We start from the raw sequence: 25,918 nt of genomic DNA, 5'->3' as shown, positions 1-25,918 counted from the left end.
TTATGATTGCTTGTTGTAAGAAGCTACATTTGTTAGAAATTTGTTTTTGAAAGCTGTGCTTGTTCATTTCAAGTTATGAGCCATTTTGTCATAGAAGGATGATTTTATCCACCAACCTCATGATAATTAACTTACCATCTGTGATCTCACAGTATTTTGTGACTCCATCCAAATTTAATAACCCGACCTTAATTGTCAGTGAGAGAACAAGATGGCACCATGTAATGGCTTTTTCCAAGATCAGCCTATTGCAAAACGAAGATTCGAACCCAGGTAGTTTGACAAGAAGTTTGTATCCGACACTATACTGGTTCTTCATGAACAAGGTGATATATTAGAGAGAAATATTAGCAGTAGAGTCAGAAGCATGATGACTAGGAAAGGAAGGCAGAAATAAAATAGAATATTGACAGGAATGGACTAGTTAATGACGCACTTGGACCCAAATTCAAATTTAGTGGACTGGGGAGTAAATGGGAAGTGAGAAATTGGAAACAGTATGTAGACTGCATTTTTGAGACTATTAAGATCCTTCCTTTCAACTATATAATTTAAATTAAAATTTCATGTACAAAATTTATTAATATAGCAATATTCAGCAATGATCTTGTTTGTTTTACCCACTTGCATTTTTTGAAAGGCTCTATTTCAATGCAATTAAACCATTAATTTATCAACATTTGGGGGGGAAATGTCTCCCCCAAAAATGTTGCCATGAATACATTTTAAGGGTCACTTAAATATTGTTGAGATCATTCTTTTTAAAATCCAACATAAACAGAAAGATCATTCTTCACCTGTCTGAAAGTTTTCTACTTTCAAGACATTTATGCTTTAATTTTAAGCCAGCATTTTTGAAATTTATTTATACATTTGTACTTAACAGAAATTCAAGTAGTATCAAACATTTAGTGAATCCATAAATTTTATAGTGGATTTCTGAGGCAATAGCACATATAGTCTAAAATTTTCATCAGATGTGGCATCTGTAACAAAGCCTCTAGCATCCAAATCCCAAAAAATTGCAACATATGCTTCCAAGAAAAAGAATAAAGTGTCTGTCCGATTACTGGTAATCGTAAAAGGGTAGGAACAGCTGCCAAAATCATTAGAGGTTGATAATCCATGTGTGTCTTTTTTGAGGGAAACAATCTGTAATTACTTCTGCATTCACCAGCTGGTGTCACTCCTGCCCTCCCCCCAAGAAAACTCAGACGTAGGGAGATGAAGAGCAGTGTCTGTTGCCAGCCTTAAAAAAAAGAAGAGAAATTGGCATCACTTGCTCAAGCAATACACACAGAAAATGTGTAAAATGAGTGAAACTAATTAATTCTACATCGTTTAAGTTACGTGCAATACACTCATTGAAAGAATCATAAATGTATGAGATTTTAGTTTCAAGATTCTTGTTAAAGCTCCTTTAATAAGATAATTAGCCTACAGGGCATGCTAAGCAACCATACCGTGATTCATTGAGTAGATGTTCTCCACAAAGTATTTGGCCACTCAATGTAATGAAAAATAAGATTACGGAGTTGGTGCTAATATCTAGATCAGTGGGTTTCAACAGGGGGTGATTTTGCTCCCTAAACATTTCAGCAACATCTGGAGACACTATTAGTTGTCACTATCAGTTGACACTATTAGTTGTCAAGACTGGGGTGGGAGGGTGCATCTAGATCTAGGGTAGAGGCCAGGGATGCTGCTAAACACCCTACAATACACAGGACAGGCCCCCAAACAAAGAATGATCTGGTCCAAAATGTCGACAGGACTGAGGTTAAGAAACCCTGACTAGTTATCTAGATGCTAATGAACTTACCACTTTACCTTTCTCTAGTGATGCTTCTAAAGGATCAGAAAACATCAATGGAATCAGGACATACCTAAAAATTACACAGCCAGCCACCTGATGGCAAGGCCAGAGCTTATTTCTGATACAATGCCCTCTTTAGATGGAAAGTTCAAACTATAAAAGGTTATTGCGAGATAGGGACAAAAAGCCATTCAAATGCACGTTCAAATGAAATTATAAAACATGACGACTTTCACTCATGGTCCAAGGACTGAGGACAGAGCGCAAACTTCACAAGATTTGGTCAATGATATTATTTCACTATTTCCATTATAAACAAATAATGCTTAACACCTGATGATTACTTCAAAGTTGGCAAATCCAAACAATTTAGCCATCACTTTGGTTGCTTCTTAATGTATATCTTAAGTAAGGCTATTTATCTTAAGCTGAGGCAACACTCCGCTAGGGGACATATTCAGGAGATCAGCGAATGAAGTGGGGCAGCATGGTCCACACCATCTGCACTCACTCATATTCCACCTATCAGTGTCCTAAGGTGATTTGATTACTATTCTCAATGAGACCCAGAGGTAATGTCTGTGCCTGTTCCATGACACCCTTGTCCTCACGTGAGACCCTTCCTCTCTGTTATTTCATTTCTGTATATAGACTGGTCATCAGAGCAGTTTGATTTTTTTTAAAGTTTTAAAAAATGTAAACTACAGGGCAATCATTTTAACCTGAAATCAGAAATAATATTAAATAAGCAAGTTGACATTTAAGATCATTTTCATATATTCAAAACTAATCTGTATGTAAAATACCTACCCGTTGCAACAATTTTACATCCAACTCCACTTACATTTTTTCTATGTTCTACCACCATCTCAATCTTTAGTTCATCATTGCATTCATATTTGTCATTTATCCTCATCATCACAGCACAGTTCCTGGTGCAGGTGTTATCATCTGGGTGCCACAGTCATTTTTCATAGTAGAGGCAGAATCTGAACCACTCGTGAATGACAGCATGGACATGGGTGAGAGTGAAGGCGTCTCAGAAGAAGAGAACATAACATCGGCACAAACAAAGACACAGAAGTGAGGACGCACACCCATGTGTTGAAATGGTCATGAGCACATGTCAGCTGTGTAACAGGCAAAGGTCCCAGAACTGGGGACAGAAGTAAGACACGCCCACTTAGCTGGGATGTTACTGAAGGACTCATGCAGACGACGTCTATGGTCCTTTCCCAAGCTGAGATTCTTTAATCCTACTGAACGTCGAAGTGAGAAATGTAGGTTGAGGCCAGGCTGTGAACAGATCTGACAATTTGAATGAAGAGATTGAATAAGATGGGTAGGCAGCGAGAAGATACTGAAGGTTTGGGGCCTACAGAGTAATGACCAAATTGAAATCTCCTCCATCTATACCCCATCTATCTTAGTGTCACTAAGGAGATGAATCAGGTAGTGACATGCAGGATGGATAGTGAATGGAAAATGATAAGCTCAGGGATATCACAGGAGACTACCAGCCATATCACCGACATTCTGGAAGTAAGGCCTGACACTGGGCAGTGGCAGTGAAAATGGAAGGAAGGAGAAAGACACAGTCATTTTGTGAGAAGAGAAGAGATCAGATTTGTGGTCCAAATGGATACGATAGAGGAGAGAGAAGACTCAGATTTTACTGGCTCCATTAATTAAACTAGGGAATTCAGGAGCAGGTGTAAGTTTAGTCAGAAAACTGAATTTCCTTTTAGATAAGTTAAATTTGAGGTTCGTGTTCAGTAGACAAATTTCTACATAGTCTCCAACTCTCAACTTCTACCTCCTCTGTGAAGACTTCCCTGACTTACCTCAATCAGACATGAGGGCTGTGTCGTCATTACTACCACTACACCGAGACCTCTTTCCATCCTAATATTCACCTTAAGTCTCTGCTACAGCTCATTTTCTATCTTCAATCTTATCCTCTGTCTAGGAAACTCCTATGTAGAAAGGGTTGGGGCCTTACTTTGACACTCTTTGTTATGGGTTGAATTGTGTCCCCCCCCAACAACAACAACAAAATACATATGTTCAAGTCCTAATGCCCAGTACCTCAGCATTTGACTATATTTGAAATAGGGTCACTGCAAACGTAATTAGCTAAGATGACATCATTAGGGTGGGCCCTAACCCAACATGACTGGTGTCCTTATAAAAAGTGGGAATTTGGACAAAAAGACAGATAGGTACAGAGGGGGGATGCCATGTGAAGATGAAGGCAGAGATCTACAAGGCAAGGAACACCAAAGACTGCGGGCTCCCCACCAGAAGCTGGGGGAGAAGCATGCAACAGAACCCCCCTCACCACCAACCCTGCAGACACCTTGATCCTGAACTTGTGGCTCCAGAACTATGAGACAATACATTTCTGCTGTTGAAGCCACCCAGTTCATGGGACTTCGTTACATCAGCCTTAGCAAATTAACACATTCATGAAAAATTAAATACTAGCATATTCTTAGAAATTATGTGATTCAAGAACTGGACTCCTCTGAAGTACAATTTTAAACCCATGAGAAAAAGAAGTAACAGATATCAAATGTAATGTATTCATATATTCATTCATTCACTCATTCATTCAGTAACAAATAGGAACATACTTGCCAGAGGTCTGCTTTCCAGCACATTATTTGGATCACTTAATTCATAGAAGTCATTGCTTCCTGAGTAAGGAAGAATTTGAGCATCTCCAAAATTCTGGCCCCATTCTGGGCAACATCAGAGCACGTTAAAAAGACTCTCCTTTCTAGTATATCATCGGTAGTGGTGCAAAATAGTCTCTGTGTTTGGTTTGTTTTCTTCTTCCCTTTATGACGTTGATTTTGCTTTTACATTTGGAAAGTAATTCATAACTATTTATTTAGCATCTTTTGTGCACAATGCTGGATATATTCTATTGAGGAGAAAAAATGTTGGGAATATTGCAAAAGAGCATTTATATAAATCTACATCATATTTATGTTGTTTGAGATAAATAATAATGAAATTGTGTTTAACATAAATCCAGAACAAAGTAGAAAATATACACAATAATAGGAACGTTTTCTGAATGTGTAATGCTCTTTTCTTTATTTTTCCACATTCAGATTCAGTTGACTACCCACAGAAAGGAAAAACCTTTGTATTTACAAAATAGATCATTAAATATAATTACATTTACAAGCAAAACTACTTAAGGTCCCAACTACCAGGCTCACAGGCAGATTCACAGACATAAAGAGGACAGTTATCAGTTTGAATAGTGCTATTCGCCAGCACCTGCACAAAGGTGAGGGGAGTGAGCAGCGTGCAGATCCTAATACATTTATCTTACTGCCGATGATGTATGAAACAGAAGGAACCAAAAACAACACTCTCCTCTAACAGATCTCTGTGTTAGAAGTATAATTTACAGATAATTAAAATAAATTGGAATCCATTTTAAAAGTTTCAATTGTTTGTCCTACTTGCCCAACACTGAACTGCAAAAAATAGTCAATACACAACAAAATCTTACCACATAACCTTTACTTTACTATCTCTATAACTCAATTGTACCTGTCTTTTAGGTACCCCATAAGACCCACAACACTTCCACGAACTCTCCCCGTCTACCCCAGTGTCACTAATCCGCCCTTGCCCCGAATCTCTCTAGCACTCACTGTCTATGCCACTCCTGTGGGGACAGAGTCATGCACTGGCTTGTGCTCTGCCTGACGCCTTTCCTAAGTTCATTTCCCTGCTCTTCATCAAGACTGTAAATTCCAGAAGGTCAGAGAACATGTCTTGCGCTGCTTCTTTCTCATACCTAGCACAATATGGATAAAAGGAGAAAGGGAAGGAAAGAGAGAAAACGGAGGAAGAGGAGGAAGAGGAGAAAGAGGAGGGAAAGTGGAAGAAAGGAAAGAAGGACGAGGAGGGATGAGAGAGGAAGGAGGAGAGAACAGATCTAGGCTGGGAACGGCCCATTACACAGAGTAATTTGAGTCCACTGGCTTAAATCCTAATAAATGCCAGTCCTCCACTGCCTGGAAGAGGAGTGTCAGAGCATTTACAGCTAGTTATTACTGGGAGAGAGAAATTTTACAGCCACTGTAATATCTTTGCTTCTGATAGTACACACTTTTATTCTATTGAAATCTCATTTGTCCTCTACGCTTTCAAATTGTATGTATCCATACCAGAGAGTGTAACAGTTTATTGACTTCAATGCATCTAAAGAGAATTTCAATGTATATTATAATTTAATAGACGTGTAAAATACATCAGAGTGTCAATAGATTTTTACTAGCCAATTTTCTCCTTGACGTATATCAATTTTGCTGAATGTATCGTATTACATTAATTCAAGGTATCAAGATTACTAATTTCCCCAAATGAGTACTTACAGGCAAGGTTCTAAAAAGAGTAAGAATCTCAAATTCACAATGCAGATATAAAAAATAATTCCTAATACTCAAATAGCAAATATAGCCTGATTACATCTGTGTTCATACTTACAAATTAGACTTTTTTAAAGTAAAATGACCTATGGTTTCATGATGATGATAATTGCATATTTTTATGTAATAGTAATATATAGAGATATGCGTATATAGAGTGCATATTATAGTTTTGAAAACGACTTTCACATGCATCATTTCATTTGATTCTCACTAAAACCTAAGCAGACCAGAGAGATCTTATGACACACGCTTCCTAAATTCGGGTACAGTCATACAGTGATATTAAATGACTCGCCCCAGGTCACGTAGAGGTAGGGAGAGAGGGAAGAAAGACGAAGGGAACGAAACAGCAATGGAAAGCCAGAGAAAATGAATATGTAAAAAGTTTTATCCTCACTTGTTTTATTTCCTCAGTGACAATATACTCAAAATTGTAGTAAGTGACTACCTTGTAGACTGATGATCCCAGAGTTATAGACTCAAGGACAAAAGGTTGGCTTCCTTTAGACGTTATTTATTAAATCAAATTCTTCATTAAAAGAGATTTGTACTAAAATGTACAAGTGCTTAACTTTTCAAAACTCGTACTTTCAGTCTATTTATGTAATGCCAGTAACTTCGGTTCCTTCTTTTAAAGGGAAGAGGAGACAGCAGAGTCATTCCCTAGGACACTTCCTTTGAATCTACAAATGATCTCCCCATGTTATTTTTACATAACATCCATTTATGAGACAGCTTTTGTAAACTCTGAAGAAAACATTTAGACTTTGGGTAAAAGTTGCATTTTTTTTCTATGTGTGTGTGTGTGTGTGTGTGTGTATATGTGTGTGTGATATTTTCCATACTGCTTATTTTGGTCAAATAAATCTTATTTGTACCATTATTTACATATTTCACATTCATGAATGATCTCCATTTCAGTATCCAATTTGCTTATATACGCAATACTTTCACACAAGAGAAAAACTAAATTCATGGCCTGAAGGAAAGAGAGGAAGGAAGGAAGGAAGACAGACTTCTATTCTATAGAAAAAGTCACCAGCTTATTTTATTTTTATAGAGCAGGTTGCACTCCAAGGACAGAGCTGGCTTCCTTACATTATCATTGGTGTGTTACAAATTGTTATTGGCCACTGACCTGGAGCCATCTGCTATGCAAGATTAAACCATTCCGTGCTCACCTGTGTGAAATCTGGACTTCTTGCCTCTGGGAAGATGATCTTGATGCAGATTTAGGAAATTTATTATGGTACTGATCTCTTGAGAAAAGGAAAATATCTAAGCAATAGGATTTCTTTTTTTCTATTTCCTTCAATACTTTTAAAGCAGCATCATCTATTCCAAGATGCTAAGGAATGGTGTTTCTTTTTTCACATGTGTCAATTTCAAGGCACAGCATCCAATTTATGTCCATCCTCTGGCCAGATTGAAGTTGTTAATTCTATTAAATTGTCCTGGAAAATTAAAATAATCAATGAATTTCTAAAGCACCTTGAGTTCTAACATTCTTTTTTCTCAACAAAAACCCCTTCCACTGTAATTCCTGCTTCTATAATTCAAGATTATTCTGAACGAGGTAAGCCAGAACTCTTAAGAAGGCCCTATTAAGAGTTATTCACTATGGCTTGTGATTTTGCACAACTTTTTTTTAAGTATCTCTCCTTAGGTGTTACTTTTTCCTTCGTTTTGACTTTATCCCTTTTTCAAGTGGTAATTACTCACATGGAAAACACGTGCAATTGTCTAAGTCACATTACACATGGTGAATGGAAGCTATAATTTAGAACTAAGAAATACCTCTCTGTTCAAGAAGAAGAGAAACACTTTGAGCAGGATATTTAAGGTTACCCTGGATTTCCCTGTGTGAGGTTGTGGATTTTTCCTGCCTCTCTTGAAAGGGAGATATACTGAGAAGACTCTAAAAAATCACCCTCTAAACTCAGGACATCTAGACATCTCAGGGAGATGCTCTTCCTGTTTCTGTTTGAAAATTCTCTGATGGTAAGCTCCTGTTTTAAGATGATCTTTTCCTTCCCTTGGAATTATTAGAGCCCAAATTTTATTAAATTTTGAGGCTTATGGAGTATGCCTTAATACCATCTCCTCCCACCCCTCCCATTGGTCCAAAGTCGACGGTATACAGATAAAATAGGTATAATAATTTTTCTACATGAAAACTACAACATCCTCTCTATCCTTTTCCAGGGTGAACCTTCCCTGGACAAATTTTTCTCATTGCTCTTTCTGGGCTTTAACCATTCTAGCTTATTTCCTCTGTCTGTATTCCAGTTTTGTCAAATCCTTAATTATACATGATTCCCCAAAATGAATACACTATTCTAAATGTGAACTCATCTACTTAGGATATTAGACACTAGGTTTCAATTTCAATGGCATATCTCCCTTTATTATGGTGACACTGGGCTTCTCATGTTGAGCATTTGTCAACCAACACACACATATTTATTCCACATGTTCTGTTGTCAGGACCTGTCTTTGACATTCTGAACTTGTGCCATAGATATTTTGAATCCACTAACAGAGCTTACAATTCTCCCTCATATATTCCCCCTTGTTATTCTTAGTCCAAAATGTCAACCTATCACGATCTTTAAAAAGTTGATCTAAATCACCTGAAGTATTCATTTTCCTGACCCAGCCCTTCCCTCCTAGGTATACATCATACATACATATGTGCATATCTGCATCTAGGACGCACGCCAGGACTCGACAAAGCAGCATTCATTATTCATAATATACACAAACTGCAAACTAAAACTCCAAAGCTCAGTAATGTAGAATGGATACACACATTTTGATATACTCCCATGAAGAAATATATCCAGCAATGAAACTAAATAATACAACTCATGCAATAAACATCAATGATTCCATTCACATGAAGTTCACAATCAGACTGAAAAAAACTACATTGTTCAGGGTGAGTAGATGATAAAACCATACACAAAAGCAAAGGAATAAATACTATAAAAGTAAGGACAGTAGGTAGCAGAGTTGCATACAATTGTTTATTTCTTAATTCATGTGTTTACCTTATGATCGTTTGTTAAGTGTGCATTTATATTTCATGCATTTTTCTGTATGGGTGTTATAGTCTTCAATAAAAATTGATTAAGATTTAAATTAATGGAATTAATTAGAATGACTGTCCTGTAACCCACAAACTTTCTAGGTCAGAGGTAGTGATGGTGGGAGTGTTTCAGGTGCTGTTCGATCATGGCTTTAGTGCCTTTCTCTTCTCATTCAACTTCTGCTCTATCTTGTGGTAGCTTTGTTCACAGGCTAGTTTCTGTCATGGTAGCAACATGGCTGCAGTAGGACAACGTGGAGAGAGAGAGACGGAGAGAAATAAAGAGAGAGATTCAAAAATGAAAGAAAAGTCTTGAGCCACACTTGGTTGGATCACATTCTTAACCCTGAGAAATCATCAGAGCAAGCAGAATACTGTTAAGATGATCAACCTAAGTCACACATGGTCCACTTCTGGAGTTTATTTTGGGTCAATTTCATCCAAACCATGTGGTTACTATGCAATAGGGAAAACAGTGAAATGAATACTGATTTATATGTACACATACATATATACGTAACACAACCACACTTAAAGACAATGTTATGGAGGGATATATGTCAAAGTGTACAGAGTAGATTTCCATAGAATAGAGAGAATATAAATTATTTCTTTTCTTTTCCTTTGGTTTATCTGTACTTTGTAATATTTCTATAACAATCACATGCCCTGTGTCTAGTTTCTGTATGAGTGTGATGTCCACTCATGCAGTGCTCTTCAGATCGTGCATGTATCTTACTGGTCTTGATGTTTCGCTGGGATTTCATTTCAATCTCTTGCTCCTTAATGATTTGATGTTGGTCAATCCTCTACTTACATTTCTTCCTGTAATTATCAGGTCTCTCTGCCTATTCTTTCAACTAGGTCACATTAAAGTTGATTTTTGATTGTCCAAGGCTGACACTAGTCAATTAAATATTTTGCTCTAAAGGCAAACTCGCTCAGTGGAACCTTTCTAACCTCAGCCAGGTTCTCCTTTCCACAGATATGGGTCACAGCTGATCAGGGCAATGAAGCCTCCTGTCAAATACAAGAAAGAGTGCAGAATGCCTTGTTAAAATCAAACTAAACTCCAGTCTATGAAATGACATCAGCAAGACGGTGGAATAGGAAGCTGCAACCCTCGTCCTCCCACAGAGGCATGGACTTAACTAAAATGGACCAAAATTCCTTTACATAAGTTCCAGAAACCAGCTAAGCAGTTATAGTAGCCCAGGCAAGCACAAAGCCAAGAACAGCTACATTTAAACAGGTAAGAAAAGCCTTTACATTCTACCCACAGTCACCCTGTCCCCCAAATGGCACAGCTCAGTATGATTGGGAGGAAACTCCCAACTCATGCCTTCTCCCCTCAGGAGGAAAAAAGAAGAGAGCAACATGCGTTCAGTGTGTTCCAGTGTTGGGGGGCTGCCTGAGGGACTGGTTTTTCTCACACTTGGCATGGCATGCTGACAGAACCAGCACACCCAGAATGCCTGGAAGCCACTGAGAACAACAGGGAGCTCAGCAACTTGCTGCAGCACTGGAGAAACTGCAGCACCACAAACAGACACCAGAGGGAGAAAGAGATTACAAGCCGCTGAAAAAGAAACAGGCTAACCTCTCAGAGATGATGCAGCCCCACAAAGGTTGGAGAGGCTCACAGAATCACTACCTGGGCTGACTGGCAAAGGGTTCTCCTGTACAAAGCCAGTTCATAAAGACTGGGAGAGGCAGCTTCTTTTTTTGATGATGATGAAGAAGCTTGGCCTTGAGCTAACATCTGTCACCAATCTTCCTCTTTTTGCTTGAGAAGGATAGTCGCTGAGCTAACATCTGTGTCAATCTTTCTCTATTTTGCATGTGGGATGCTGTCACAGCACAGCTTGATGAGCAGTGTGTAGGTCTGCACCTGGGTTCTGAACCCATGAACCCTGGGCTGCTGAAGTGGAGCGTGGGAGCCCAACCACTATGCCACCATGCCAGCCCCAAGATGGCTGTTTTTTAAAATGCCCGAGTCCAAGCAAAAAAAAAAAACTGAAATAAAATAAATTTCAAGGCACACAGAAAAACAGGGAAATATGAAATAACTGACAAAGAATTAAAAATAGCCACATTAAAGTAGCTCAGTGAGCTTAATGAGAACAAAAAGAGACAAGTAAACAATATCAGGAAAATGATGAATGAACAAAATGAGAACAAAAAGATAGAAACTAAATATAGAACCAAACAGAAATTCTGGAGCTGAACAATACAATAACTGAATTGAAAAATTCACTAGAGAGGTTTAACATCAGACTTGATCAAGCAGAAGAAAGAATCAGCAAACTCAAAGACAGGTCATTTGAAATTATTGAGTCAAAGGACCAAAAAGAAAAAAGAATGAAGAAAAGTGAAGAAAGCCAAAGGGATATGTGGAACACCAAAAAGGGATCAATATATTTATTATGGGAGTCCCAGAAGGAAGAGAAAGAAAGAAAGGGACTGAGAGCTTATTTGAAGCAATAATGGCTAAAAATTTCCTATTTAAGGAAGGAAATGGACATCCAAATTCAAGAAGTCCAAAGGATTCTAACTAAGATGAACCCAAAAGACTCACACTGAGACAAATAATCAAATTGTCAAAAGTCAAATACAAAGAGAGAATGTTGAAAGCAGCAAGAGAAAAGTGACAAATTATGTACAAGGGAGATCCCATAATATTATCAGCAGATTTCTCAGCAGAAATCTTACAGGCCTCAAAGGAGCAGGATGATATATTCAAAGTACCAAAAGAAAAAAAACCCTGTCAACCAAAAATATTATATCCAACAAAACTGTCCTTCAAATATGAAGGAGATACAGACTTTCCCAGATAAACAAAAGGTGAGGGAGTTCATCTCACTAGAACTGCCTTACAAGAAATGCTAAAGGCAGTCGGTCAAAGTGAGATGAAAAATGCTGGCAGGAAAAACAAGACGTATGAAAATATAAAACTCCCTGGTAAAGGCAAATAAAAACTCAAACACAGAATCCTGTAATACTGTAATGGTAGTGCATAAATCACTTTTAATTATATATAGAATTTAAAATAGTTATAAAATTTAAAATATAAACATTTAAAAAAATAACTATAAAACTATGATAATAGACACACACTATAAAAAATGTAATCTGTGACATCAAGAACACAAGTTGGGGGTGGAGGGACATGTAAAGGAACAGAAGTTTTGTATGTGCATGAAGTTATTATCAGTTTAAAGTAGATTATTATAACTATAAGATATTTTATGTAATCCTCATGGAACCACAAAGAAAATATCTATAGAAAATGTACAAAAGAAAATTAAAAAGGGGGCTGGCCCAGTGGCACATTGTTAAGTTCACACATTCTGCTTCGGCAGCCCAGGGTTCGCTGGTTCAGATCCTGGGTGCAGACCTAGCACTGCTTGTCAAGCCACACTGTGGCAGGCGTCCCACATATAAAGTAAAGGAAGATGGGCACAGATTTAGCTCAGGGCCAGTCTTCCTCAGGAAAAAAGAGAAGGATTGGCAGTAGATGTTAGCCCAGCACTAATCTTCCTCAAAAAAAAAAGAGAAGAAAAAAGGAACCTAAGTATGTCACTAAAAAAGATCAACAAAACATAAAGGAAGTTAGCAAGAAAGGAAAAGAACAAAACAGCTACAAGATATACAGAAAACAACAAAATGTCAATAGTGAGTCCTTCCTTATCAATAATTACTTTATATGCAAATATATTAAACTCTCCAATCAAAAGATGTAAAGTGGCTGAATGGATTAAAAAAAAAACAAGATAGAATTATGTGCTATCCACAAGAGACTCACTTCAGATATAAGGACACACATAGGCTGAAAGTGAAAATATAGGAAAAGATATTCTGTTCAAATGGTAACCAAAAGAGAGCAGGAACAGTCATGCTCATGTCAGATAAAATAGATTTTAAGTCCAAATATTGTCAAAAAGAGACAAAGACGGACACTATATAATGACAAAAGCATCAGCTCCCCAGGAATATATAGCAATAATAAATATATATGCACCTAACATCTGAGCACCCATATATATGAAGCAAACATTGACAGAATTTAAGGCAGAAATAGCAACATAAAATTAGCAGGAGATTTCAATCCCTCATGTGATGGTTAATTTTATGTATCAATACGAATGGGCCATGGGGTTCCCAGATTAAACTTTGTTTCTGGGTATGTCTGCGAAAGTGTTTCCAGATCGATTAAGCATTTTAATTGGTGAACTCAGCAAAGTAGTAGATTGTCCTCCCAGTGTGGTTGGGCATCATCCAATCTATTAAGAGCCTGAATAGAACAAAAGGCAGAAGAAGGAGGAATTCTCCCTTTTTTTCCTGCCTCACTGCTTGACCTGGGACATCTCATCTCATCTTCTTCTGCCCTTGGACTGGGATTCACACTGTCTGCTCTCCTGGTTCTCTGGCTTTTGGACTCAGAATGAATTCTAGCACAGGCTTTCCTGGGCCTTCAGTTTGCAGACAGGATATTATGAGACTCAACCTCCACAATCATATGAGTCAATTATCAACATGAGCTGATAAAAAAATCTCCTTTCTGTCCTATTGGTTCTGTTTCTTTGGATAACCCTGACTAATACATCCCACTTTCAATAATGGCTAGAACAGCCAGACAGAAGGTAAACAAGGAAAGAAAGGACTTGAATGCTATAGACCAATTTGTCCTAACAGACATCTGCAGAACACTCCACCCAACAACAGCAGAATACATATTTTTATCAAATGCACATAGAACATTCCCCAGGATAGACCACATATTAGGAGACATTAGGTCACAAAATAGTCTTAAAAATTTAATAAGATTGAATCATGCCAAGTATCTTTTCTTACTACAATGGAATGAAACTAAAAATTAACAGTAGAAGAATAACTGGAACATTCACAAATATGTGGAAATTAAACAAGACACTCTCGAAAAACCATTGGGTCAAAAAGAACATCACAAAGGAAATTAGAAAATATCGAGACAAAAATGAAACACAACATACCAAAACTATGGGATATAGTAAATCAGGACCAAGAGGAAAGTTTACAGCAGTGAACACCTACATTCAAAAAGAAGAAAGATCTCAAGTCAACAACCTAACTTTACACACCAAAGAACTAGAAAAAAAGAACAAACTGAGCCAAAAATTAGCAGAGGAAAGAAATAATAAAACTTAGAGTAGAATAAAGGAAATAGAGAATGGAAAAATATGGAAAGAATGGAATGAAACCAAGAGTTGGTGTTTTGAAAAGATCAACAAAATTGACAAAACTTTAGCTAGACTAAGAGAAAAGAGAGAAGACACAAATAAATGAATCAGAAATGAAAGAGGAGATATTACAATTGATGCCGCAGAGAAAAAAGGATTATAAGAGACTACTATGAACAATTGTATGTCAATATTGGATAACCTAGTAGAAATGGATGAATTCTTAAAATATACAACACGCGAATACTGAATCATGAAAAAATAAAAAAAAATCTGAGTACATCTATCCCTAGTAAGGAGATTGAATTAATAATCAAAAACCTCTTGACATAGAAAATTCTAGGACCAGATGGCTTCACTGGATAATTCAGTCAAACATTTAAAGAAGTTGCTAGGACCAACGGGGTGGGACATGGGGGAAGTAGGTGAAAGTGATCCAAGGTCAACTTCCAATAATAAGATGAATGAGTTCTGAGGATGTAATGTACAGCATCGTGACCACAGTTAACAACACTATATTGCATATTTGAAAGTTGCTCAGAGTAGATTTTTAAGTTCTCACCACACACATGCAAAACTGTAACTATGTGAGGTGATGGATGTGTTAACTAGCCTTATTGTGGTAATCATTTTGCAGTATGCACATATATAAGATCGCTACTTTGTATACCTTAAACTTACACAATGTTATATGTCGATTATATCTCAATAAAGCTGGAAAAAATTAAAATTAGAATTATCATACGATTCAGTAATCCCACTTCTAGATACATATCAGAAAAGAATTGAAAGTGATCTGAAACAGATATTTGCACACCCATATTCACTGCAGCATTATTCACAATTGCCAAAAGGCAGAAGGAATCTAAATGTTCATTGATGGATGAATGGATAAACAAAAAGGGATATATACATATAGAATATTATTCCAGCCTTAAGAAATAAAGGAAAACTTGTCGTATGCTACAAAAGGAATGAACCTTGAGGACATTATGTTAAGTGAAATAAGCCAGTCACAAAAAGATAAATAATGCATGATTCCATTTATATGAGGTATCTATAATCAAACTCACAGACAGAAAGTAGAATGTAGTTACCAGGTGCTGAGGGCAGGGGACGGCGAGGGAAATGGGAAGCTGTTCAATGGGGACAGAGCTTCAGTTTTGCAACATGAAAAAATTCTAAAGATCTGTTACACAACAATTAACACTACAGTACTGTACAATTAAAAAGGTTAACATGGTAAATTTTTTTTTTACCACAAAAAAAAATCTTGACACCAGGTAAAGACAAAAAAAAAATCAAACTAAACTCTACCATGAATTCTTAGAACATAGGAATCTTAGAAATTAATTCATCCAATTTTGTAGATGAGCAAAGTTTAGCATTAATTTTAACTGGCTTTATTCAATTAAGTAGTCAGATTTGTTTTCAATAACTTAGTTTTGTGAACTATTCTGCCTCCTTAAGCTTTTCTAAAGATTTAATAATTGCTTTGTGATGTGTGTGTGTCTGTGTACATAGTATATATAATTTATTTTTGATGAGAACTTATATACCAATTTATCACGGCCCAGAGTGCTTTCTGAAGCTCAGAGTGCGTGTCTTACCCCAGTTCTGTGGCATTTCTATAATTCTCCATCATGTTCCCAGATTACTAACAGCACTCACAAAACCACATTTGTGGTTCTTGCAGTATCCTGGCATGAGACTGACCTGAGGCTAACCTGAGTTCACTCAAAAGAGCTAAGTGAATCTTTTTTTTTAATTCCCTTGCCTATCTTGGGCTTTAATCCAAGATTCTTACTTGCTTTCCTTTTTAAGCTCATTCTCTTTGATAAAGAGGATGGGGACCAAAATTCTGATGAATAGATCCACTATATCATCTATACTTTTTACATCATCAGTCCAAGCAGAGGGTGACCACTTGCTTGCTCTTCTTACTCTAAACGTGACAAAAATAAGCGTGTTTACTGTCTCTAGCATTGTCTCAAATGTGCACTCACGCTGAGACTTAGTCCTGACCCTCTTCTTATGGCTTCACGTGACTCTTTTTCACTTTGCATAGACACGTCTCCCAGTCTCCACTTGGTACACAGGTCCTGACTAAATGTCATCTCACAGGTGGCCATGGGGAGTGACATGACATTTCTCTGTGACTGTTTTTGCTTCCTCCTAATGATAATATATGACCACAAAGCCGTTACTGTGCTCTGTAGAGTCTCCCGTTCCATTTATGCCGTATCTGATTTTACAATTTCTGTCGTTTGGGCTCTAATTATCTTTCTTCCTAACATTTCAAAATCTACTCTCTTAGGATCTACTATACAGAGACTATTTCAACATAATACAAACTATGATGGTAGAATCATTTTTTCTAATATTTTTATCATATATATGTCACCAACAAGTTCTTATTTATTAACTAGAATCAGGTCCATCATAGCACTTCCTCTCATTATTTTGATGTTTCAATAATAAGCTTGTTAGAAGGCTATTCAGGCTTTTTTTTAAGTAACCCAGACTTTCACAGAATGAAACTTTTTGGCAAAAATCTTGCTACATTGAACTCTTCTCCAAAGCAGGACAACGGCACATGATGTTCATAGAGCTCCTGCTAGGTGACAAGCCCTGAGCTAAACAGACACGAAAAATTTTACTTCATTTGACCTCACATTTAACTCTACAAGGCAGGCACTTTGATTACCCCATTTCACAGATGAAGCCTAGAAAGGCTTGTTCATGTATTCCTGGTCCCAGAGAAGTAAGAAGCAGAACTGAATTCCAACATATGCTTGTCCACCTCAAGTTCACACTCTCATTGACCATTTATACTACATTGTAATTTCCTGCCTCAATGCCTCTTTCATCATCTTTATTAGGGAAACTCTATTTATCATCTTTATGTGAATTCTCTTGTATCTATGGCTTCAGCAAACCCCTTCCTGAGAAATAATATCTCTTACCTTCACTCCAAAAAACTGTTGCTTCTTTCTACACAATACAAAATGAAAACAGCAAGCTAAAACCTATATAAAATATTTTCTCAGTATTCTGTTCTACTACATTTCTTAATTCCCTATGACAAAGTTCTTTTGTCTTGCTCTTGCATTTACTTTTAAATCACTGAAATAAATGTAAAGTTAATGACTTGCTGTTCCAAATCATAAAGATAAAAGTCATGTTAATAGACTTCTTAAAAGAAGATTTGGGAGCTCATGAAATTATTTCTACCCAGGGACTCCCAACCACATATTACTGAACTGCTTATAACCAAGAATCTAAATTAGAAAGAAAATGAGTAAGCCTGAATAAGACTTTATCATTCTTAAAGGAATTACTTAATATTTCAAATGTGTTCTTAAAAGGCACACAGTACCACATGCTAGCAGCTTTAACTTCCCAAGTTTATTTTTAAGATACGAATTCCAACAAAGAAAATGAAAAACAATGCATTCAACATTTTAGTTATGGAAAAAAAGAAGGTATTCAAATGCTGATTTTTATGCATAATTCAATTCAGTTTATGAAAATTTGAACATCAAACTCACCATTATCCATCCTTTCAATCATGTAGTTTTAATCAAAAATGCTCACAGTGATTTTTATGACTTATTTTACTCACACTACTTAACAGTAATGATGTCTATCATGATCATTATTTGTGGATAAATGAGAAGCATCAAAAACTTAAGAAATAGGGGCCGGCCCTGTGGCTGAGTGGTTAAGTTCACACACTCCACTTCGGCGACCCAGGGTTTCGCTGGTTCAGATCCTGGGCGCGGACATGGCACCACTCATCAGGCCAAGCTGAGGTGGTGTCCCACATGCCACAACTAGAAGGACTGACAACTAAAATATGCAACTACGTACTGGGAGGATCTGTGGAGAAAAAGCAGGAAAAAAAAAAAGAAGATTGGCAACAGTTCTTACCTCAGGTGCCAATCCTTTTTTTTTTCCTTTTTTTTTGAGGAAGATTAGCCCTGAGCTAGCATCTGCAGCCAATCCTCCTCTTTTTGCTGAGGAAGACTGGCCCTGAGCTAACATCTGTGCCCCATCTTCCTCTACCTTATATGAGGGACGCCTACCACAGCATGGCGTGCCAAGTGGGTGCCATGTCCACACCTGGGATCAGGAACGCAAACCCCAGGCCCCGGAAGTGGAACGTGTGCACTTAACTGCTGCACCACCGGGTGGCCCCCTGCCAATCTTTAAAAAAAAAAATAAATAAATAAACACAAGAAATAAATGCAAGCTATCAACCATTTGAATGAAGTATGAATTACGCCTTCATTTTTTTCTTCTTAAAATTCAGTAAATGTACAACATATTTTTTATATGTCCAGTTTTTTCTGGTATTACAATTACTTATCCAAGTCAGTTTCCACATAAATTATATTGGATGTGACCTTCAGGTCCCATTGTTCCTCTGGATCAGGCTCCGCAAACACTTTCTGGAAAAGGCAAGATAGTAAATAGTTGAGGGCCATCGCATCTCAGTGGGTCGCAGATTCTTTGCTTTGTTTTCACTGTCCTTTAAAAATGTAAACAGCATGCTTAGCTTACAGGCTGAAAACAAATAGGCCACAGGTTGCATTTGGCCAGAGGGCTGTATTTTCTCGCCTCTGGCTGTAATGGTTTTCTATATGGCACTTGTCAAAGAAGCAAAATTTTTTTGTTCTCCTAAAAAGAAAGAACCTGGACTTTCAATTAGTGATAAAAGCACAGGATTAATAATCAGGGCTTTATGCAAGTCCTGATCTACCCTAAGCTAGCAGGATAACTTGAATAAATTTCTCAGTCTCTCTGGGTTTTCCTCTCCTTATCTGTGAAATGAGCAGATGATTTTCACGGCAGGGAGAAGGAGACAGAGAGAGTCAGAAGGCTCAGTAGGGTAGGATCTTGGGTGATGGGAGAGAAAAGCTACAATAAAAAGTGAGATGGGGCTCCACGCGGTCAGAGCGCACAGCGCTGTGGAGCTAGAATCTTCAAAGGGCATTTTTAAGCCTCTAAGGCAGGTTGCCTTTTGCTTTTGCAACACTTAACATTCATTCATGTAACATCTGCCAAACCTAAACACTCACACAGAGATGAATAAGGAAAGAGTAACCACAGTGCAGCAGGAGGTCTGACATTCAAACAGAGCAGGTGACACTAAGAGTTAAGCACAAGGTGTGCATGCAGTAAGGAGAGATAAAAGAGGGACAAGTATGGGGTGTGGGTGTTTGGGAGAAGATGGATTTGACCCTCAGCTGAGCAAAGTGAGAAGAAGGACATTCCCAGCGCAGAGGAGAATGAATAACTACACACTCAGAAATGCTAAGTTCCATGTGGAGAACTACAGGCAGCTTAGTGTCGTCCAAGGTAGAAGACGTGAATCGGGAGAGGAGGCTAGAGGGTTGGCAGAAAGGGGTCAAGAAGGACAACACAGGTCACAGGTCAAGTCGAAGAGCACGTGCTGCATGCTGTGGGCAACAGGAAATCACTGAGGTCTTTTCAGCAAGAGGTCTAATAGCCAAAGTTGTATGTAAGACAAATCACTCTGGCAAATGAAAGACTGGATGTGAGGGAGCAGACTACAGCAGGAAGATGAATTAGGAAGCCATCTCTCAGCCCTGGCAGAGGGTGATGAAGCCTTGACCGAGGGCAGTCACAAAAGGTCAGAATCGAGAAGACTAATCTCAGCAATAATTTATAAGGTAAATTGTAAAGACTTAATGACTGATGGGAAATGGGAAGTGGGGGAGGGAAAGGGAAGAGCAAATGAATGAGGAGACTGTGCCTGGTGCTTCCACTATGGGAGTAGGGAAGAAAGCACAGGACAAACAGAGGCAGGCTTGGAGAGAGTGACAGAGATTATGAACTCCAGTTCGGACGTCTGAAATCAGATGTGGTACAGACCACTCAGGTAAGGTGTCCTGCAGGCAGACACAGGTCTAAAAGTACAAAAAGAAGTCAGGACTGGAGATGCAGTTCTGGAGCTCAGCCACATGCAAGTACAGAGTGGAGGAGAAAGCTCGTGCAATACGGAAAACAGGGGAAGCCGAGGCCCAAGGAGAGAGGGTGGAAGAACCCACTCGAGGAGACGGACAAGAAAAGCAAAGCCAAAGAAGGAGACAGAGGAACCACACGGCTAAAGGGTGAGGCATCAGCTGTCAAATTCTCTTCCGTGAGAGGCACAGAGGGCGGGCAAACAGTTTCAGTAGCATCATCTGAACAGAAGCTGGACTGCAAAGGGCTGAGGAATGAACTCGAATGAAGTGGCGTGATGCGGCCGACTCTGCCCCAGCTTCTTCCATCTCCACAGAAATAAACACATTGCAAAAACTATAAAATCAAGTTATTTAAAATAATTCCTTTAACACAATTATATACAAAGTATTATAATTCTGCATGGGATATAAAATAAATCAGTTAATATGATCCTGCCACTTAAAGTTTACAATCCATTGAAAAATAGCATCATCATAACTATTTCCGCTTCCCGTTACAGTTAGATAATATGAATCTACACTTCCTTAGAACTAATGGCCGGGTTTACTGTCAAGTCTTCCCAGTTACTGTAATCAACCACAAGAAGAACCAAGCAAGACAATCTTTGCAGATTCCTGTAGAACAGAAGGGGTGATGCTAAGTAGGTGGAGGAAGCTAGACGTGTACTCTTGAGCAACCATGCACCGTAATTCTCAAATGCAGTGCTCATGAGAATCACTTGGAGCTGGTTGGAGGGAGGGTCCTGTGTCCCACCACAGCCTCTGATTCCGCAGCTCTGGGGTAGGCTAGGGGAACCCACTCTTAAGAGACACCTCCGGGGTATCTAAATTAGGCAGGCCGGGGAGCACACTGTTCTGGTCCTTAGAAGTGTCCCATCTTCTTTTCTAAGTCACCTTACTGTGTACTTGAATGACTACTCATTCACAGGAAATATCACAACAGGAGGGTTAATAAATTTTTATCAGTTTACATCGTCTAAAAATTATTGGCACATTCCCTTGGGAAAAAAGTTTTCATTTTTTAAATGCTTAAAAGAAGCCAGCTGAGTATAAATGCTTGATTTAAATTAACTCATTAGCTCAATATATTCTAAAAGCATTGGCTGAATCCTTACTGAGTGCCACATCCCTCACAGGCGATTGGGACTGAAGGAGAAAACAGACTTGACGATGAGATAATCACCCACCTGTAGGAGAGCTCCCAGGAGCACTGAATTTTGCCTGGGGGCATCCACAGAGGGAGAAAGAACAGAATTGAGTGACGGGAAATGGGGAAAGTGGAGTGAAGGACCACGTCTGCCCTGCGTCCTTGGCAGAGCAGTCGTGAGGATGAAGCAGCATCCCAGGTGGAAAAGCAACCTACACAGCAGAGATGGTCAGGGGTTGTCACTGCAGCTTCTCCCTTTTTAAGAGTGAAGGCACTACACTGCCTCGGGCTGCTTCCTCACCTCAATGCACTTCAGGTGAAAATCAACTTTTTTTACTGCCTGGCTTTTTTTTTTAACCCACGTGAGTAAACTGTATACAATTTTTACTCTAAATAAGCGGTTTCATTTAAAGGTTTCTTGTTCTCATGACAGGCTCACTCTTTGCTCTCTGGAACTGTTAAAGAACAACGTGTTATTCCTAGGATAGAGAAGCATTAAGAACAAAGGAGTGGTCAGAGGAAGGGTTGGTGGAAGGAGACCCATACGGAAAGGGGTGAGGAGAGAAGAGAGATCACTCACATGAAAACTTACCATCTAGGAAAGGTTTCACCTGTGGGCCTTCCTCTCAAGGGGAGAGTCAAACCCTGACCTTCCCACACAGCGGACAGAGCCAGGCCCAGCAGCCTTGCCAGGATCTAGCTCCAAGACCTTGAAAAAATGACCTAAGTCCTCTGGGCCTCATTTTCTTCATTTGTAGTACTAGGGGCTCAAGCAAATCATTTGACAAGTGGACATTTACTCCTTGCACAAGTGCTCTCATGGGCCTGGACTTGCCTTTGAGATGAGATCCCAAAAGGGCAGATACACCTTTGAGGTGCTCAGCGAACCAAAGGCTCAAATTTAAAGAAGTATCATTTATAACTATCCCAGTTCCAACACAATATCTTTTCTCACTTATGCAAATATTTTAACACATTTAACAATCTGCAAGTTACGTACATCATATGGATACACACACACATATATGTAATAGGATCACATATGGATTACATATATGATTATGGTTTTATCCAAGAGATTTTATTTTCTCATTTCTTAAGGAGGAGGAAATGCTTCTGTGTTTATTTAATCCCTTTCAAGAACATTCATGTTCTGCAGTGGGCTCACATTTAGCGGACATTCTGCTTTTGCTGCAGGGGTACTGACTTACCCACAGATCACATTAACAGCCTAGCACAGAGCTACTGCAGCTTGTATCTGCAAGCCTTCTCAGACTAGAGGGAAAAAAATCTTTAAAGTATTTATTGCATGTGGAAAATGAAATACTTCAGCTATTTTAGCGTATACTGAACAAATCTTTTCACTCCCTCAATTCTCAAAGGACAAAGATAAACTCAACCATCGCATCATGCCCTCTGGATGAAATTTTATTAATTAAACTTATTATTCCTTTAGTAAATAAACATCACACTCTGGGTGATTTTCATAGCAAGTAATATATCCCCGGGGCATATTAATACTGTCTCTAAAGCAATGCCGTATATTAGGGTTTCCAAAAAGTCCATCAAATATAAACCTCATATGCTCACACAGGTTGATCACATGTGATGAGGCAGCGTCGCTGTTACTGTTAAGTATATGTCACATATGCTTGTATAATTTTAATAAACTAAACAACTTCACACAAAGACATGTTTTGGAGGACCCTTAACCCAAGAATGACCAATTACCCTCAAAGCCCTTAAAAATATCAAAAGCAAAATTTAATTTACTCTGGCAGTTCTGCAGTGATCCCATAGAAAGGAAGCTTGATGGTCCAGGGGAGTCTGTGGTTACCCCCTCCTCAGTCCTGTGGGTTTGATTTTAGGATGTCGTGGATGACTTTGGGGTCCCTGATCTTCCTATTCTAAGTGAAAATCACTAGGAGAGCATGGATAGGCTGCAGGGGCTTCATAAATACCCTTAAGAACCTGTGGCAAACATGTGCGAGGCATTTTAACCTTTACCCGAACAGAGATTCCAGACATTTCAGGAGATCCTCAAAGAAAACCACCACTCAAAGAGGATGAGCACTTCCAGAACCTTCCGCACTTAGGAGAATAAAGACCGTCTTTCCTGCCTGCCTTTCTGCTCCTTGACTCCTCTGGCCAATTCAGAGAAGTTAAGTTTTACTTGCCCTGCTCAGCAAAAGACAATCTCTCCTCCTCCAATGGCTAAAATAATCCTTCCAAGAGGCAAACGATTCACACACCATTCAAACGTATTTGGCTCACTCCCCCAAAACGGAGATCTGAGCCACGAGCGGGTAGTTACAGCTTTTCTACAAATGACAGAAATGCTAAGAGAACTTGAAGAAAATCATCTCCATTACCTTTTGGGGGCGTACAAGGTACCAATTAAACCCAGCACTTTCACCCACCTAGTTGGTTCTAGCCAGCCAGGGAAATGGGGCAGGGGCTGCAGGGAACAGAAGCCATGAATGAAGAGTCCCCGTTGGGTACCACCCCGCCGACTTTGCCCACCACGTAGTCGCAGGCCTCCAAGACAATGGAGCTGGCATTGTCCGGTGGGGGTCGCGGTCAGGGGTCAGTAGGATCAGTGGAAGAGGCAACATCCCGGAGCCCTCCTCCACCCCTACATCTTTGTTCTTTGAAGTAGTCGCTCTTTTTCATCCCCAAAGAAAAAGAGAAAGAGGACAAACCCCCCGCCGCCCCAAGAGTGGTCGTGTAGGTGACGGCGCCGCTCCTCCCATCTCCCCTAGCAACGAGAGGATTCCTTGTCCCTCTAAACCGCCAGTTTCGCCTCCTCGCCTGGGCTAGGTCCAGAGTTCAGAGGGTTTCCTCTCTCGCGTTCACACATCTCCCCGCGTCCCTTTCCGGGGAAGGGACCGCCAGCCTCCTCTCCACGCCCCCCTTCTCCACGCTGAGACTCGGGCTGGGCACCCGGCGACGCAGGTGCGAGCACCTTGCGCCCTCCGGAGTCGCCAGCGCCGCGGGGCAGGGGCGCGTCCGCCTCCCGCCCGCCGACCTCCAGACCCGGAGGCGCGGCTGCTCGGCCAAGTGCCCCGTCGCACGGCGCCCCGCCGCCGCCCCTACCTGCTGGAGACTGGTCTGCGGAAGTCGGGTGCAGCCGGCGGCACGATCGCGACGCTGGGCTCCGGGGGCGCCCCGCGGGGGGCGGCGGCGGCGGCGGCGGGTCTCCAGCACCCGGGGCCGCGGCGCGCTGGGGGCGGGCGCGGTGCGCGCAGCCCGGTGGACCCGGGCTGGGGACAGCCGCTCGTCCCCCGGTGGGCTGCGCTCGCCCGTCGGCCGGAGACGAGGACTCCGCGGCCCCTCTCGCCCCTCCCCGCGCGCCCCCTCCGCCGGGCTGGGCTCCAGCTCCCAGGGGCGCCGCTCGCCCCGCTGCCGCCCTCGCCCTGCGCCTCGCTCTCCTGCGGCGGCCAGCACGCGGAGCCCGCCTCCCTTCGCTCCCGCCGGGACGGCCCTCCGGGTCTCCTGCCTCCCTCCTTCCCACGCTCTCACGCGTTGTCTGAGACCGCGCCTCTCTCTCCCCTTCCAGCTCCTCAGATCCTCCCCTTCGGGTTCTCCCGCCTCTCGCTTTGCTGCGAGTCTGAGAATGGGGCTCGCTCTTCAAACTTTTCCGTCCTGCATTCTGCAAGAAGCGAGGGAGCAGGAGGGAAAGGAGGTCCTCTGTGCAGTGGCTGGGAGGGGTGCCCTGGAGCGGGCATCCCACTTGAGCAGTCCGACCAGAACAAAAGCCATCGCGGGGACTGTGGCAGTTGTCACCAGATGAGATGAGTGACCCTTTTTAAAGATACAGAAGCCGTAACAGTCCTTCGCCCACTGGTATTTGAGAGCCTCTGACAATCTCCCGAAATCTCCAAAATAGGAACTTGAGTGTGGGACAAGACGAACATGTGCGAGGACAACCCTTTCTCTAGGGAGCTGCTCTCTGTAGCAATTTCCACGACAAAATAGAAGGCTTCCACCCCCGTCTCCCCAAATTTCGTTCTTGGTTGGCTCTGTAAATATGTTTCACTGTCCACATTTTGCCTTGACGACTATATGTTATATGAATTCTGGGGTTAATGTGATATGTACATATATGTATACACACACATGGAAGTGTATAATAGCAAGGGCCTTGTATGTAAGACATACTCAATAACTGTTTATTCAACTGAGTTTATAA

The 25,918-nt window shown here is 40.2% G+C and overlaps 1 protein-coding gene across 1 annotated transcript in view; it reads right to left on the bottom strand.

Moving 5' to 3' along the window:
* The window catches only part of MYO16 (myosin XVI), a 598,386-nt gene extending 573,148 nt beyond the window's left edge, over positions 1-25,238 (bottom strand). Inside the window, exon 1 of the mRNA XM_023621818.2 lies at positions 24,823-25,238. The gene's annotated coding sequence lies outside the window, so the exon portion shown is untranslated. The remainder of the gene's footprint in view (positions 1-24,822) is intronic.
* Between the last annotated feature and the right edge of the window lie 680 nt (positions 25,239-25,918).

Source organism: Equus caballus, chromosome 17, assembly GCF_041296265.1.
Source record: "Equus caballus isolate H_3958 breed thoroughbred chromosome 17, TB-T2T, whole genome shotgun sequence".
In the NCBI taxonomy this organism is placed as follows: domain Eukaryota; kingdom Metazoa; phylum Chordata; class Mammalia; order Perissodactyla; family Equidae; genus Equus; species Equus caballus.
This window is presented reverse-complemented; position numbering and strand designations above follow the sequence as displayed.